General features: G+C 31.4%; 1 long non-coding RNA gene across 1 annotated transcript in view; it reads left to right on the top strand.

Annotated features, from left to right (window-relative positions):
- LOC112210107 (uncharacterized) overlaps positions 1-18,173 on the top strand; it is an 807,761-nt gene that overhangs the window by 176,593 nt on the left and 612,995 nt on the right. The window contains exon 3 of the long non-coding RNA XR_010844680.1: positions 8,673-8,700. This is a non-coding gene — a long non-coding RNA (uncharacterized lncRNA). The remainder of the gene's footprint in view (positions 1-8,672; positions 8,701-18,173) is intronic.

Genomic DNA, 18,173 nt, shown 5'->3' with positions numbered 1-18,173 from the left:
CGAGATCCAAACCAGAGGCCTCTCACGGTGAACTCTCTCTTTCTCCGAAGTTCTCGCGGAATTTTTCCTTAAGGAATCCTTTAAAAAATATATGTATAAGACACTATTATAAGAACCAGGTAAATCGTATCAAGTGCTGAGTAAAAAACTACTATTATTGAATAGTAGTGAATTTATTACAAAATTTTGTCTTCTTCCAATGCATTGGTTAGATGGCTGGAAATTTGAGATAGGTTAAGCAATGTATTGCTGATAAAGTGATTGATGAGAATGTAATAGACCGTGCAAATTGCATATAATTTTAATAAGTGAAATAGTGGATAAAAATAAGTAATTAAACACAATATGTCAATTAATTAGTGCTTATTGTTTCCCTAATCCAATGATGTTTTATAAGTTAATTGACAAAGATATATTTTGACAAAGGCAGGATAGCCTGGAACCTTTTAATGAATTTGTTCTAGCTATGATATTATAAATAAGGTAGAATAATTTATGATTTATAATGTTACTGAAAATTAAATTTTAAGGATTGGATTGTAATTGAAATTTTTAACTGGTAGATATCCTTGAGAAAGGCACAGGAGTCATTAGAGAATAAACATGTTGAGACTAGCTCGATATTTTTTATTATAATTAAAATTTTTTTGAGTTGGTACTAGAAAAGTTTGAGATTTTTAATTTTCTTTTTACTCCAATTTTTTTTTTTTAAATTTCTTTTAATTTCTAAAACAAAAAAAAAAAAAGACCCTAGTAATGGAGTTCAGTTGCACCCTCTTTTTTAATGTTTCCTGTGAGCAGAAAAGGCAAAACGTCGCCTCATTGCCCCATGCCCTAGACTATCCCATGTATATTCTAGAATATGCCCTGCAATAAAATCCAACAACTATATAATATAAATTGTGACTATAATAAAGACTAGAGAGGATGCAGGGACTGTTACTATAAATTATAAAGGAGACACTATTCAGACCTGTGCCAGCTGTGGAGCGGACTCACAGCTCATCCATCCTCGTCCGGAATTGGCCAATATAGCCCCGCTCTGTTAGCTCCCCAGTTGTGGGGATATGTTTTGATATAGATTATAGGGCTCGATGAAATGGCGCTTGCTTCTTTATGTAACAGCATGGCTCCTCCTTTATTTTACTGTTTAACATTAAGTTTGACACAAAAATCCAACACGCGAACCGATGGTTAACTTTATTTGACTTCATAATCCGTCAGTTAAATTGGACTATGTTCAAGTAAGATTAAGTTGATACTAATATAAATTCGAAAACCACACTAAAGCATCCTATTATTTTTTTTCCTTAACTTTTTTACGATGACATTTGATATAATATTAGTACCATTACCCGATTCTGAGGCGCTGCTCTCCTCCCCCCAAGATTACGGCATATTACAATTTTTGAAAAGTTTCTTAATCGCTTATTTGATAATGATAACCCCCTGATTTTTTTAAAATCATTATTTTGTCTCCAATTTCGCATTAAAATTTAATTTTTTTCTGCGCAAATAAGCAAACCACAATTACGTAATTTCGCTGTAACCATACGCTAGTCTTAATTACGCGTGAGTGTTATTTTAATTTATTTAGTTGTTTTTGCTATTTGAGCAATTATTTACTATGAGTTATATTTCTTATCGCTCTCGTGTAGCAGTTAATTGAAAATACACGAATCTACTATAAAGATCCCACAGAAGTTGTTTATCCAAGTGTCAAAATATGTTAATACGAGAAACATTTGGTTAAAGCTGGTCAGAAGGGAACAAAAATCATTGCCGAATCTAAATACCTTTTATTTTTTGTTTTTTTCGGTTGGCTCTTCAGATCTTCTAGATCTTTGGCCCTCCGAACCAGCCTCTTTCGCCTCTGCGTTGATTCTATCTATCCATTTGGTTTTTGGTCTCTAGATTTTTTTTTTTTTTTTTTTGGTCTTCCTAGATGGTCTCTTACCTATTATACTGACTTCCTTTCCTGTGCAGAGGCGACCTGATGGATTGCTTCGTGTCACATGTCCCACTGACCAGTCTCTGCAAGCAGTTCACTGTTAGCTATTCTCCTCCACGGGTCAAGGCTCTGATCACAAATCGCTCCTGTAATTGTACGGAGGATTTTCCCTTCAAATCTCTCCATCGTGCTTTCTAGGGTACCTGTTAGAGCCCTGGTTTTGTAGCCATCAAGGGGTTTTGGGTTTCATATCAAGTTCTTTTTTATGGGATATGTTCATTAGCCCTAAACCCAATCTCCAAGGTCCAGGTTTAGAACGAATCTAAATAATATAGTATATTTTTATGAAGATAATTTCAATACGAGATACAAATTGCAAGTTCATTAGAGATTATATTAATCCCGAAAGCTAATTAAAGTAACTAAAAACGTAATGATTTTACCTTCCAGTTGGAAAAAATTGGGAGAATTATGTTCGATACAAAATAATGGGTTCAGTGAAAGAAAAAAAAATGAAACCAGACTGCAGACAACCTAGATTTGATTGTCAATCTGATTGAACATGAATTTTAACGGCTCCTGAGCCTTTGTCAGCCTTCAATAAAAGACAAAAGCTTTCTTTGATTGAAAATATTTAATCTATAATATGAAATATAGTTTATCTTGGACATCTTCATCACTTCTCCAAAACCGTTTTACATTTTTTTAGTGCATTAAAACTTCTTAATAAAAAAAAAATGAAAGTTAACCCCCGTGTTCTTATTGTTTAACACACAGCCTTAAATAACAAATGTATGAGAAAAATTGTAAGAAACTGAGCATCATGAATTCAAATAGTATAATAGTAGAAATAAACTGTAATTTAGAATATACGTACACCGATGTTTTAACGTTTCTAACAGAAATAGGGGTTTGTTGTGTTTCGTTAACATTAAAGTTTCAATTCCTGTCAAATTTATACTTTCTGCTTTCTTAAAACCGTATTCTATGGTAATTATGAAAATTTAATCTTGAATTACTAAATTTATGTAAATTATATAAATGAATTATAAATTTAATCTAGAATACAAAATTTAATTATGAAGATGGTAATCATGAAGATTCTTTTTACAGTTTAACTCTTAATACGTTAAAACAGATAAAAAAGTGTGAATAGCGAAATCAGTGTTGTTTGTTTATGTCCTAATAACGTCAGATATGAAACAACATGGAGGTTTAGATCAAGGTTTTTCTACTGTTGGTATACTGATTAAAATTTCAGTGTTTAAAATAAAAATTACAAATTATTCCTGTATCTATATCAATTGAAAGATATACGATTGGATTTCTGAATTGGCTGAAAATAATATTAACATTTCTTCAATTTTTTTTTTCTATGTCGTCAAATAAACTTTTTAATTCGTTATTAAATTAATTAACATCGGAATAACCATTTTAGGACAGCTGTAAATACGTTTCCTTGTCATTTTTGGATTCATGTGAAGTAATATACCTCAATTGTGGGCAAAATTTGAAAAGAAAAATAATTTATTTTTTTTTTACCATTGTGATTTACCATTAAGACGTAATTAAAATAATTGTATTTATTTATTGACATTTACATAAAAATACATCTAGTAAATTTGATGTAAGATGATAACGGTTTTACACAGGTATGTAGAGTAACTAACATTAGCAACACTTTAATGACATTTATGGATTAGATGTTCTTCGAAAAAAAAAATTCAGGCGCCTTGGAGGATTGTCTGGAATGGGAGAAGAAGTAAGGTTAGAAACTAGTGTGTTTGGATGGCTAGGGAGTTTATAATAGAAGGATTGATATTTGGTTTGGGTTAGATAAATTAAATATGGAACATTAAGGTCTTAATGCGTAATTTTATTTGTGACAAAGTAAGGAGCCTGGAGTATTTTACGAGGCATTTTGGATTGTAAGGATTGGATACGAGATGAATTCGGAGGTTAGAAACTGATTTTATTAAATATTATTTTCAGATTTATGTTACGACGTTTATTATACGAGATTGAATGTGGGGAAAACAACAACCGTCTGTGGTACACAGTTATCTGTCAGTAACTAGTTATTGTTTCCATTTATGATTCAACTACTCCCCTATACAATTTTATTTTATCTTGGACCGTACAATGTCGTAGGCTGGGGTCGTTGAGAATAATTTATCTGAAGCTATTGTAGACCTTGGTCCACAGACGGAGTAGAAGAGCGTAGTTGTGGCCACATTGCGGACAGTAGATCCAGTTTAGTAGAGCAATAACACAACTCCTCCTGTACTGGTTAAAGTTGCCCGTAGCCCCTGCGGAAATCCTCCTTGCCTCACCGCTTCGAAAGAAATTAATGGTTATGCCTCATCTTGAATTATCTTCTAACTCCTTCCATCAACCTTATTCTAAAATATGTAGATTTTTCTTTTTTTGTATAATGAGTCAATAAAATTGCTAATATTCTTATTACCAAAATAATAAGAATCATCCTTAATCCATAATAGACAGGCTGACTTATTATGATTATAATACATTCATCACTTTAAGGGGTTTCTTGATGTGATTTATATCATCCAAAATATTTATCGCATAACTTATAATTCGCATTTCTCTATTATATAAAAAAAACGTTTATAGCGATGACCGTGTAAATAACATTATAATAATTTTTTTTAAATTATTTATTTAATGTAATTTACAACTGTACAAAATAAGACAATAGGTAAATATGTAGTATGTTTCATATACACTTGAAAATCTTGGTAAGGAACCACCCATTGGTGGTTTTTCAAACATTATTTTAAATTAGAAGGTCCCGTGGCCATCTTCTTTTCAGACGCCTCGGAGGATTATCAGGGATTGTTAAGGATGAAAGATTAAGAAGGTTAGGATGGTTAAGGAGTTTGGAATAAAAAGACGCATATCTGTTTTGGGTCAAATCTGCAACGATGGGTTGTTAAGGTCTTTATGAATGAGTTTATTTGTGACGTAATAAGGAGCATCAAGGATTTTATAATAAAAATAAGTCGTAAAAATTCAGTTTGAACCCCCAGAACCCATTTTTCGAAAAAAGAACAATATTCAAAATAATATACCGCAGTGTGAGATTTGATTAGCAGTTAAAAAAAAAAAAAAGCGAAATTGTATGCATTCCAAGGTCACTTCAGCGGACTAAACGTACGCAATTACCTGTAATATTGGCATTTGTAGTACCATTTCAAGACTCTTATGAAAGAAATTGGAAAGAATTAATTAATATAAATTGTGTCATAGTATAGATTATAGAAATTTCAGGAAACATTGTGGTTTTATAAGTCACGTTTTTGATTTTCTTCACCGTAGTGTTTTCTTAGATTTAGGCAATCCCTAATTAATAATTAAATAATCCACTATTTTCGAAATAGTAAGTGTTGCCTATATGCAGACTGAGGGAAAGTGGGTCCCGAATCCACGACTATATGATGAGAAGAGAACGTGGTAACATTTGATGAAATTCGGCGGGGATACGTAGAGATAATGAAGCGGGCCCATTCCGTGGCGATATTGTTCCAGGATGAAATGCAAACTAGGCAAGCCTAGATTGTTAGGCTTGGATTTGCACTCCATCTTCAATAATCCTCACGGCACCCCTATTGGATATGTATTCGGCTATTAAGTTTATTGCTACTCATTATCTAATGTTAATTAATTTATGCTTAAATAATATCTTATTGTGATTTGATATAAAAAGAAAATAATACATATTCTTCTCCTATGTTCATGATAAACAGTGTGAAATAATTTCACCATCTTATGAAATAGACACCATTGTTTGAGCGTGTATATAGCTTTTTAATACATATCTTTTGTTTTACCTTTTCACTAGTTACTTTATCCTTTTTGATTGGCCATTTGGTCACTTAATGTCAAAGCAAATAAATAAAATATAAGTCATAATAGAATTTATAACAGGATGACCTGCAGCTGTCTGGGCTTCAGTCTTCGGGTTGAGGTTGGGTATCTTTGGTTGTAGGTCACTGTTCCTTTAACTGTCGGTAACTGGGAGTGAAACTTCATGGATAGTTTTTTTTATGTAATCCTCCATTGACTTCATTTGCAATTCCCGATGCGATTCTTAGGACTTTATTTTGAAAATATTGTAATCTTTCCTTTTCGTAAAGGATGCCGCTGCCCAAACTTCACAGCCGTACTTCAACAGTGGGCAAACCATAACCCTTAAAAATTGGTAATCGCGCACTTATAAGCATGGAGGTAGTTTACCAGTTATCGGCACTGCCAGTTAACCTTAGAAGGAATGTATTTTAACATGGTTAACAACAGTAGATATTATCGTATTCTAATTGAAAAATAAGGAGAACAGTTACAATATTATATGTTTAAAATTATATTTAAAAAAATTAACAGTAGGCTATTTACTTATTAGTATTTAATTTTTGAATTATTTTTATACCTGATGATGGGGTGATGGTCACGAAACATTTTATACGGATAATGTATTTTTTTTTAAATAATCAAAAATATCAATTGAACATTTTCTTACATCAACTCACTAAAATATTTACTACTCTTCCAGTCTTTAACCCTTAATTATTAATATATAAAATTTAATTTTCACTTCCTCAATACCTTTTAGCTTTCTCCTTTTTTTGATGAAATTACAAGAGACACTAACGTTTTTTATTTTTTCTGAAATCTTGAATATTCTTGTGTGTCTTCCAGTTTATACAATTCTTGTAAATATTATTCCACACTGATGAACTTCCTCCTTTACATAATGTATTACATAACATACAATCAGCATTGCATATTAGCGAACGAGAGGGTTGAATAAATAAACCTAAATATGTATCGACTGTGGGAGGAGGTGGTTGACTTTAGGAGGGGGGTGTGGCTGTGATTTGACGAGACCTATGAATAACAGAATAGAAAAGACCTCCTCCCCCCTATCGTACTCAACCAACCACAAGCCTTATTTTACACCTCACCAGTCACCTCAGCCGATATGATCCCCTTTCTTTAAATATTTCACCTCCCCCACCTATTTCAATTCTTTCATTATTATCTATATAGTATATATTTATACCTAACATATAGTATTTCCCGTCGAACCATAGCAACCTTCAAGCAATTCAACAGAATTCTTTATCTCCTTCCTCTTCAAACCCGTTAACTCTCAGTTTTCTTTCTCGTTTTCCCCCACATTAACTACGACTGACTGGTGGACTCTCGGGTAATCTCAAAACTAAAGTTAAAGGTCTGCATTGCTCTATACGATTAGTTTTCAGGATCAGCGGAGATACGCACATAGCCCAGGATTACACCGAGTTGAAGTGGCTCTACCCTTCCTTGCGATGCCAGTATTTCCTAGCTTCTTTTCTATTCTTTCTATCTATTTAGTACTCTGTGCCTCTTCTGTAACCTACAAAACCTGCATTTCGAACTCTCAGTTAAATCCAAAGGAAGATGTCTTATATGTTATTTTAGCTGAATATACCTGACAATTTTTGAAAAAAAAATCTATTGAATTTTGGTTATAAATCTAACGTATCAGCTAATTTCAATATAGTTCAACCAACCATTTTGTATTTATAAAAAAAATTAAGAATCACTGGGAAACAAAGATTAAAAAATAATAAAATATAGAAAAAAATAAAAGAACAAAAATGATTTAAAAAACACATCATGTATTACTATTTAATTTTATAAATTATGTTGTCGATTTGACCAAAACCAGATACCATTCCTTCCATGATAAACTTTCCAACCACCCAAATCCACTTTGTGTGGATTTTTTATTTTTAATACCTTTTTGTTATTTTGGGCAGAACCAGATACCAATCCTTTCATGATAAACTTCCCAACCACCCAAATCCACTTTGTGTGGATTTTTTATTTTTAATACCTTTTTTGTTATTTTGGCCAGAACCAGATACCAATCCTTTCATGATAAACTTCTTAACCACCCAAACCCACTTATTTCTAACCTGTCTTCTCCTTCATTACCTAATAATCCTCCTAGGCGTCTGAAAAGGAGATCTTCTCCTCGGGATCTTTTCCTCTAGAAATGTTATTGGAGTTCTACCAATGGATAGATTCTCCACTTATTTGTATAATGTCACTATGTCACCTACGGCAAATTTACTTGTTGTATATATTTTTATACAGTTGTAAATAACAATAAATAAATTATTAAAAAAAAAATTGTTATAAATTTATAATGTTCTATAAATTTACTGAACTATGCCTATACATTGTAAGAATAAAAAAAAAAAAAGTGTAATTAGGTGTAAGTATGCTATGTATTTAGCGAACCAATACAGTTGGCCAGCACAACATTCTTGAATAGTTTTTCTCTCTAGTGACTTCACATATTTAGTTAGATGCTTTTGGCATTACGATGACTATAGAAATCCACGTTTAAATGCAACAAAACCCAAGATAGAAAATTTTGATTTTGCACTGAGGATATTTAAGCAAGTTGAAATTGGTGATTTTCAGCGGGAAAAAATAATACCATATTAAAAATATTGTTTTGCAGTAATTTGAAATAAAGTATTGTTAACTTACTGGAGAATTTATTATTTAGTTTCAATTAAATTTTGAAATTTGCTGGACTTTATCAAGTCCTGTTTTAATGCACTGAATTTAATTTATATTTCTAATACTTTTTTTTTTTTTTTAAATGATTGAAAAAGAAAACTAATTTTTTTTTTTATGTTTTCAGATTTTGACTTCTGGTGAAAGCATCTTCGGTAAGCTAATTGAATATTTTGCATGTGTGTGTCATTTATTATTTAATACGACAATGGTTCAAACAACTTGAACGAAAGTTTTGTAGTATGCATTTTTGTCCGACATCACAAAAATTAAGGTACTCAGAAATAGACCATATATATTATGTGTGTGTTATTGTTTTTGCAAGAAAAAATAATGGAATGATAATACAATGTCCAAAATATGGAAATGATATCTAGTTTAAGATTGCGGGCTAGCGTATAGATTTTTTTTTAGATATTGCGGTTTATTTAATTTTTTTCGAAGATGCTAAGAAAAAATATAAAATCAATTTTATGATTGCGCGCTAGTGTATCGATTAATTTTAACTTTAGGATTTATGCATAACAGAAATATATTCACTGAACTGAATTCTTCGGAGTTGAATTATATCGGAATTGAATTATTTACACAAATAGACTGATTTTTATATGTTGTGGACTATTTAACGGTTATCTTAGTGTAATTACAATGGAACTAAGACATGTAATTAAATTTCTCAAGTAATGATTCCTACCCAATTCTTTACAGCAAACACATATATACACGGTATTTTTCTAAGTAACGCTAATCATTGTGATTTCGGAAAAAAAAAAAATGCGTGAGATAAAACTTTTGAATAGATTACATACAGAAATTAGAAGCAATAATAATATATCTTATCATAAGATAAGACGAACTAACTAACGTCCAATATGATAGCATACCCTGATCATTAAAGCAGGCAGACACATTGAGATTACAGAGTGACTCATGTAGCCAGAAAACAGACTGCCACTGTTTGCAAGCACCGTATCAGGGAATTTCCAGCCGGTAACCACTGGGTATCCACTCACTGCTAATTAAGCAAGCAGCCATGTAAATTAAATTACCCGCAACGGAATTCGAACCCGGTCCTTTCATTTCATGCGGGGGCGACTGTAACCGCTAGGCTACTTGAAGGTTAAACAGGACATTTAATCGAACACCATATTATAACCTATTTTGGCTATTATAATAAATTTTACTTTTCAGCAGTAAAATTGTTTCTGCTTTAATTTTATATATATAATTTAATATTCATTGTCATCACCATCCATCATTTTGGTAAAAAATATTGTAGGACGCCGGTTGAATTGTTCAATCTGCAGTGTTGAAAAACAAAGAACGAATCTAATAATAATTTAACGTGTAAATTAGATAAAAAATTCAGTTTTGCCTCATAGAGTGCGGTTATATTGTACTGTGTGCGCAGTCCATTAGACATTTCTTTTTTTTTTCTATACTTCCATGTTTTGTTTAATACCTTTTTCATTTAAACTTTTTTGAGGTTAATGACTTAATGCATTTTTGAATGCATTATTTATTAATTATTCATGACATTGTACAACGTTTCGGGACCACTGTCCCATATTCATGCACTTTAAAAAACCTCATGATTTCATATGGAAAATCATGTCAACCATTTGTGCATCTTCACTTCTCTCATGAGGTTTTGAAAGTGCATGAATATGGGAAAGTGGTCCCGAAACGTTGTACAATGTCATGAATAATTAATAAATAATTCATTCAAAAATGGAAGTCATTAACCTCAAAAAATTTTAAATGAATTGACTTACCAGACTTCCTAGAGAGATAATAACTTTTTGTTATTTTTATTTATATTATGCAATCAGGCGATGAATTAAACAATTCACCCAGTTTATTCCAAGACCTCAAACATATTTCAGCTAATAAATCTGATGTAGACCAACAATCAGAGGAAACGAATTCGAAAAAGAGAACTTTTGAACGCACAGATTCAACACAGTCCTAATCACCCGTTAAAAAAATGGGTAAGTATTAACAGGAAATTACTCCTTTAAAAGCAAGGGTGGGCGGTTCATTTAACATATTATCAGATAAGCATACCAGAGCAACACCAGGTACCAGTAATAACAACACTAACCCGAATGGTCAATCCAATCCCTTAGAAATACTTCCGATATTCCTACATAACGCCAATAATTACAAACTACTGTTAAATGATTTAAATGGATTGGACCATTCACTACTCATCTAATCGGTTAAATAATACGAAAATTATGTTAACGAATATTGGCGATTAAAGAACTATAACTAAGTACTATGATAAAGAAAAAATTGAGTACCATACATTTTCAATGGATAAAAATAAATATTTGAATGTAGTGATTAGAAAGGTTCCCTATAGTATAACCGAAGACGAATTAAAGGGCGAATTAGACTCAAAACAATTCGAAGTTGTCTATGTATCCAAAATACTAAATAAAGATTAAAAAAAACTCCACTCTGTTCAATTTTTCTCCAAAACAACGAAAAGGCCAAAGATATTTTTAATCTTAAACATTTATTTTCTGCCCTAATTACAGTAGAACCCAAACACAAAAGCATTGATATTCCTATATGTACAAACTGCCAGAGATACGTTCTTACAAAGAATTATTATCATTTGGAACCGAGGTGTGTTAAGTGCAAGTAAGTACTGTAGGTACTGTGCAAGTGTGTTAAGTATGAAATAAACTCACCTTCAGAACCAAATATTCGTGAATCTAAGATTGATTTAAAGATGGCAGCCACGAAAATCACTTCAAAAACTCATATACAAACTCATTATCATCGAAGCTATCAAACCGTATTTACTACAAAATAATGACTCATCTGTCACGTTAGTTAGTAACGTCTTTCTTTACAAATGGACCATGATATAAATAACAGCTTATCTACAGTTACTAATTATCTCCTGACTAACTGCGCTTTAATACAAATCATATTCAACGAATGCTCAAATATTAATTTTTCGTCTATTGCTACAGAATTAAGAAAATTAAAAATTTTAAACAATGCTCATGGCGTATCTTCTCAAAGAAATGAATTCAAAAATTTCCTTGAATCAAATTTCATCGATATAGCCTGTACAACTGAGACAAATTTATCCCAAAATATCAAATTGAAGATCCCAGGTTTCAAAATTTTACGTAATGGCAGAGATTGTTCGACTCCTTCTGGTGGTGTAGTTTCAATAATCAAAAATAATATTGACTTCACTGAAAATATGATTACGAACATATCTAATGTAGAGGTCGTTTAAACTCGTCTCATTCTACCGGTGTCACAGCAGTTTATAAACCTCCAAATAAAAAACTAATTCAAGACGAAATTTTAAAGCTATTACCACCAGGGAACCATAGATTAGTTTTAGGTGACATAAATTGTAAAAACATTTTCTTGGGAAGCTGCAAATCAAATTCTAGTGGAAATACTTTACTTGTTGTGTGCTCGAGGCACAATGTCCAATTACAAATGATTACTTATGATAATTTGAGAACTGATAGAAATTACCTGGGCAGAATAGCCTGCATGAAGTAGTTTTTTTTAATGTTTTGGTTCTAAAATTGTGTTGAGGATGGCCGAAACGTCGGACTGATAATGGAATAAAAACGTTTTGAGACTAAAATGGATAACATTTTATTTATTTAAACAATATTGACCAATCTCAAGAAAGAGTTAATATTAAAAATAATATAAAATTTTTATTTTTATTATTAATGATAAATTTACTAAATGTATTATGATGTACAGTTGTAAATATCAATAAATAAAAAAATAAAAGATACATATAATTCAAAAGTCGAATTAAAAAAAAAAAAATAGACCGTTTAATGTAATAACTTAATTTCATTTTTGTGTTCTTTTCGCTTATTAAATAAAATATATTTAGATAATTAAAGAAGTTTAAAGGAATTTTGTTTTGTCTTCCTCATGTACCTCAGATGTAAAGGTTTCAACATTATTAGATCCAACGCCATAAATCCATTTATACCAAATAAAAAAAATAAATTAAAGGATTTCTCTTATTATATGTAATCAAGTTTTGAAATTAGCTAGATGCTGTATTGAATTGTCTTGCAACCGCCTTAGCTATATTGATTACCGCCTTCAATTACTGAACATGACTTTAGAAACAGAGTTTACATACGTCTGATAAGTTACGAGTCTCCAGAGCTACACGACAGTTGTGAAGGGGCTTGGTGCTTAGTGTGGGCAGAGTAAGTACTGAGCAGCAAGTAGTAAGCAGCAATGAAGTCCATTACAAGTTGGCAATCATGGAGTCCCACTAACTAACACGGGCTTCATTAAGTCGTTTCACTTAGCCTTACCTACTCCCCTCGGCTATTTCTGATTTCCATTTTAAATTATTTTATACCCCAATATTATCCTTTGATGTTTTAAGTTGTCTCCATAATCCTTAGGATTCTTAAAGGTTACTACTAGTATATCGGCACACAATGAAAGGTAAACAAAATAATAAAAAGATTATTTATAATATATTTGGAACTGTTAACGTAAGATGTGCATTCTGTACTTGTTTGGGGTGTACTAGTTAGCCTGTTTGGTGATAACAGGTATTCAAACTTTTCAAGGATTTTCACCATGGGCCATGTCGTCAAATGAATTTTCAACACCATCTTCTTTGTTTTAATCTATTTCCTATTGAAGTTAATTTAGATGCACTTCCACTTTACAATTTACTATTGTATTTCATCCTAACATCTTATCACTGTATTTTCTCCTAATATTTTTTTTTATAAATACAGCTATTTGATATCGATTGGTTGAATTGGTTTTTATTTTTTCTTTGAAGTTATTATTAAGATCTATAAAGCTTTGAAATTTGTTGTTCGCAACAAAATTAATTTCGTTCATTTAATGTGAATATTTTTCCCTAGATCAAAATTAAATTTGATTTTTAACTTTTGAAATATTCCTGTTTTTCGTATTGTTTTTTTTGGTTGACTCTACAGACCTTGTAGATCTTTGGCAGCCCGAACCAGCCTTCACTATGCCTGCCTTTATTTGACTACTGCGTTTTAGTCTTTGATATCTTTGTTGATTCTGTCTATCCATCTGGTTTTCGGCCTCCCACGTGGTCTCTTGCCAGTCATAGTAACATTCATTGTTGTGTAGAGGCGTCCTGATGGATTGCTTCGAGCCACATGACTTCTCTTCCTTGTGTTGAGGCATTTTATGGTTAGTTCCAGTGAATTTAGAGGCGCACTTTGACCCATGGTATAATAATATGAAAAAATACTTTGGAAACGTTACTGCCGTTAAAATATATCTCGTTTCAAATTGTTGCCACAATTTTTATAAATGCTAAATATGAGTTCTATGGGTAATTACACATAAATGATATTTATCATAAATTTAAAATGTACCCTTGCTGTATTTCCTTTTCGTTACGGTACTTTATTGATCTCATAGAAACTAGAAATAAGCAATATTTAACCCTGTCTTTATCTTTTTTTATATACTGGAAGATTATTAATTGACCGTGTGTATATATGAGTGGAATACGGTCCGGATGTGGTCAAAAAAACTCAAATAGTAACTGGGTATGCTATTTTTTAAAAATAGTATACCCAGTTACTATTTGAGTTTTTTTCACCGCACCCGGACCATATTCCACTCAAATTTTTTTATATACGTGACCATCAGCTGTTATTCTCAAATTTTAAAATATATATCCTGTTTTTAATCCTAGCAGGTTAAAACAGGTAGGTGTGATATAAAATTTTAAGGATAAGACTTAGTTTTTTGTCGTAATAAAAGTGAGACAGTATGGCAGTGACAGTTGACGTAACCTATACACATAGACTATATTTCTTTCCAATATTATATTATTTTAATTTATATCGATATGGCTTTTCAAGGATAGGTAACATACATCTGTGTCTATTACTACTGTTATTTAAGGAATATTTGAATCATGACCTGTTTTGTATTATTTATTCTTCTATTAATGATAAAATTCTTCAATAGTTCATATTTATCCATTTTATTACTTCTTAATTAATTTCACCTCATGATATGCAAGGTCACGGATCATCTGGATTTACCGTAGTATAGAAGAAAATTAGTTATTAGTGCGAACAAGAGTGGAATATAAATATTTTACAATATTAATATTTTGGAAATCTTTACTAAACTGTATAATATAACCTAGCTTTTTTAAAGTTTTATGTTATTGATTAGTTCATTAAACGTTATACAACAAACCGTTAACAACTTAAAATTCCTATCCTCATACGTATTTTTATCTGTCCATTTTTTTTTTCAACATCATAAAAGCGAAGAAAAAAAGATGAAAGTAACATTTATGTTGGAATCATTAAAAATACTCACATTGGAAATATTCATCCTTTTATGAACTCCTCATTCGGAGCAGAGAGGGAAAAAGTTTTAAGGTATATTTTTCAACAATATTTAAGGGAAGCCCTTATTTGGAATGGCAGTATCCCTATTGGATATAATTTTTTCCACATCTCCCCAGTAAAGGGTCACATCACATGCACGACCGAGCGCGTGAGCACATCCCGACTCACTTTTATATATTACACCCTTCGATATTTTATTAATGCCCTCTTCTGAAAGAGATATTCCGGTTTTAAAATTCTGACGATTTCGTTTTATTTATTTTCCTTTCGTTTTTTTTTTCAAACTTGTATTTATATTGGAAAAAGGATAATTTAAAGGAGATGACGGCAACTCCTGAAGTGGTCCTCTGAGTCAAAGTATCCGACATGTGCTGCCCTCTGCTGGGAATCTAATCACTTAAACTAGAAACCAATATGGCGGGCGCTGGTCATTCCCTGTGAGGAGTCAACCGAAACTATTACATGAAAGCAACTTCATTATGATTTTTGATTACTTTGATTGAATAGCCACTGCTTAAGAAACTACCTACTTGAAATTTGATATTTTCGTAACTAAGTACTTTATAAAGCCGGACATACAATAGAATACTTAACCCGAGAGAGGTGAAGCCTTGAGCATTTTACTCATGATGGGAAATAAACGTCTATATTTTTCTAGTATTTTATTTGTTCTGTTTTTACTTTTACCTACCTTCCGTTAACTCTTTGATGTCCCGATTGTCACTTGTTTATGTTATCCCCCCATTTATCTCCTCACCTATATCCAATTTAGTTTTGCATTTACATTCTTACCGTTGTCCTCGCAACAGTAAGAATGAGCATTTCCCTCACCAGTACACTCCTGACGAACCTACATTCCTCGCATTTGAGCATTTCGCTCACCTGGATACCTCCTGCGTTTCTTATTTTAAATTATGAGATCTTAGATCTTCGAAATTGGACTCTTCAGCCCCTGATAGAAAACTTTCTATTTACAATTTCAAATTCAAATTGTATTAAACGTAATCGTAAAGATTTTTGCCTTCATCAAAACCAATTATATAAAAAATATAGTACCAATTGTATACCATGAGCTAAATGCTCACGGGACACCTCTTAGGGAACAAATAAGAAGGATACTCTTAAAAGCTAAATTATAACGAGTAGATCAAATTATTACTACGTTACAACTTAATTACTGAAAATAACCTAATGGTTAACCCTGGTTTGTTAAATGAATGAATGAAATGTGTTTATTTATAAAAAAAATATATAATAAAAATTAATCTGTCCAAACAATTAAGAACACATTAAAAATGGAAAAAATATATGTCTATCGTATAAGCCTATGTACAATATTAACTACAACACATAAATAACAAACTTAAAAAAATATATATATGCTTAAAAAAATCAAAGCAGTCAGTGATTTAAAACATAAATATGGTATTTATGTTACAAGAAACAAAACAAAAATATTAAGCATATAACAAGCTGTGGTATGGCATTGAACCCTCATTAGTTAAGCAGGTTCCCAAGAAGTGAATGGTATCTTCGTTTTCTTCGAAGTTACGGAAAGAGCAGTTAACGAAGCTATCCTGGATCCATGCTTTTGCATTTAAATTGAGTAATTCCGCTCTTTACTGACATTGACAGCATCGATACTGGATCGAAATTATCATTTAAATATGGTGTTTCTATTTCAATCGTACATAAGCCTGCGTAGAAAGAAACATCATGGCTTCTTATTAGGTCTTTGGTTTTTTCATCAATTTCTAACAGTAATTGCAACATTTTTTTAACTCTTTATCAGTGCCATTTAAAAATGTTTAAATAATTTGTTACAAAAATAACTTATTACAGTATTTAAAAAAATCAAATTCTAGAGCCATCTGCATTGTATTCAAGCAGTCAGAAAGAATAGTTCAAGTATCCTTTAAAACTATTATTGAGAAGAGATGCGTTTCCATCTTTGATATGGCAATAATAAGAACTTTCTTACTTCTATAATGAAAACAATAAAACGTCGTAATGCTAGTTGTTTACTTATTCTATTAATGAAATTATAGTTAGGGATATTACTACCTCCGTGTTTGCTGTTTTAAACAAAGCAAGTTTCAATTCCAATCCGAAGTAGGGTTTCTAGGTTATAGAAGATAAATAAAAATTGTAAAGAGAAAAAAAATACATTTAAAATTTATGATAAATTTTATCAATTAATAATTACTCGTAGAACTAAAATTTAACATTTTTAGAAATAATGGCAGCAATTTGGAACGAGATATATTTTATCGACTGTATTTTAAAGCTGTAATGCTTCCAAAGTAATTTTTTTATTGTAGCATGAATTGTGATGCAATTCTAAATTCATTGAAACAAATGGAGAACTAACAGTGAACTGTTTACAGAGACTGGTCAGTCAATACCTCGCGATATGAAGGCAAGAAGGTTAAGAAGAGCGCGACATGTGGCTCGAAGTGATCCATAAGGACGCCTGTACACAACAATGAATGCCATTATAGTAGCCAAGAGACTAGTTAACTTAAGAGGCCAGAAACTGGATAGATAGACAGAATCAACTAATATACGAAAGAACTGAATCCAGTAGACTAAACAGCACTAGTCAAAGACAGGCAGGGTGGTTCGGGCGGCCAAAGATCAACCGAAAAAAAACCATAAGATGGAAAACATGAACGAGTAAATACATTCGAAGAGCTACAATCAAAATTAATATTGATCTAGGGAAAAATATTCACATTAAACGAACGAAATTCATTTTTTGCGAACAGTACTTAAAGGAAATGTTTATAATAATAATGTTTATCCAATCATTGTTGTCTTACTGATTATAAGATAATTTTATCTTTTCTTAAGGATATTACTTTGGAAATGAATTAAAACTAAATAATAAAAAAAAATTCGCTTTCAGTCCATGCATTATTAATGTATATTGATGCTGATACATGTCAAAACAGATTCATGAGTAAACCCAGTTAACTTCGTTATTATTTCATTAACACGTCAGCAGTTCACCAAAGTGTCAGAATCCATTAACATTTTTAATTTTTTTTTTATCTAGGGTTTTCCTCTTTAAACCTCCATTTAATAGAGAACCCTGAACTGAAATCTGTACATTAGGATTAAATTATCCAAGTAAAATATTGTTTTTTATTTCTTTATTCTTTTGTTTTTACAACATCTTATGAATATACAAGTATGGGAAACAAGCTAAAAGGGTTGTAAAATGCACAACACTT

This window comes from Halyomorpha halys, unplaced genomic scaffold, assembly GCF_000696795.3.
Source record: "Halyomorpha halys isolate HHAL.00 unplaced genomic scaffold, Hhal_1.1 Scaffold379.1, whole genome shotgun sequence".
NCBI classification, from domain to species: Eukaryota; Metazoa; Arthropoda; class Insecta; order Hemiptera; family Pentatomidae; genus Halyomorpha; species Halyomorpha halys.
Note: the sequence above shows the minus strand (reverse complement) of the source record. Positions and strands in the feature narration are given on the sequence as shown.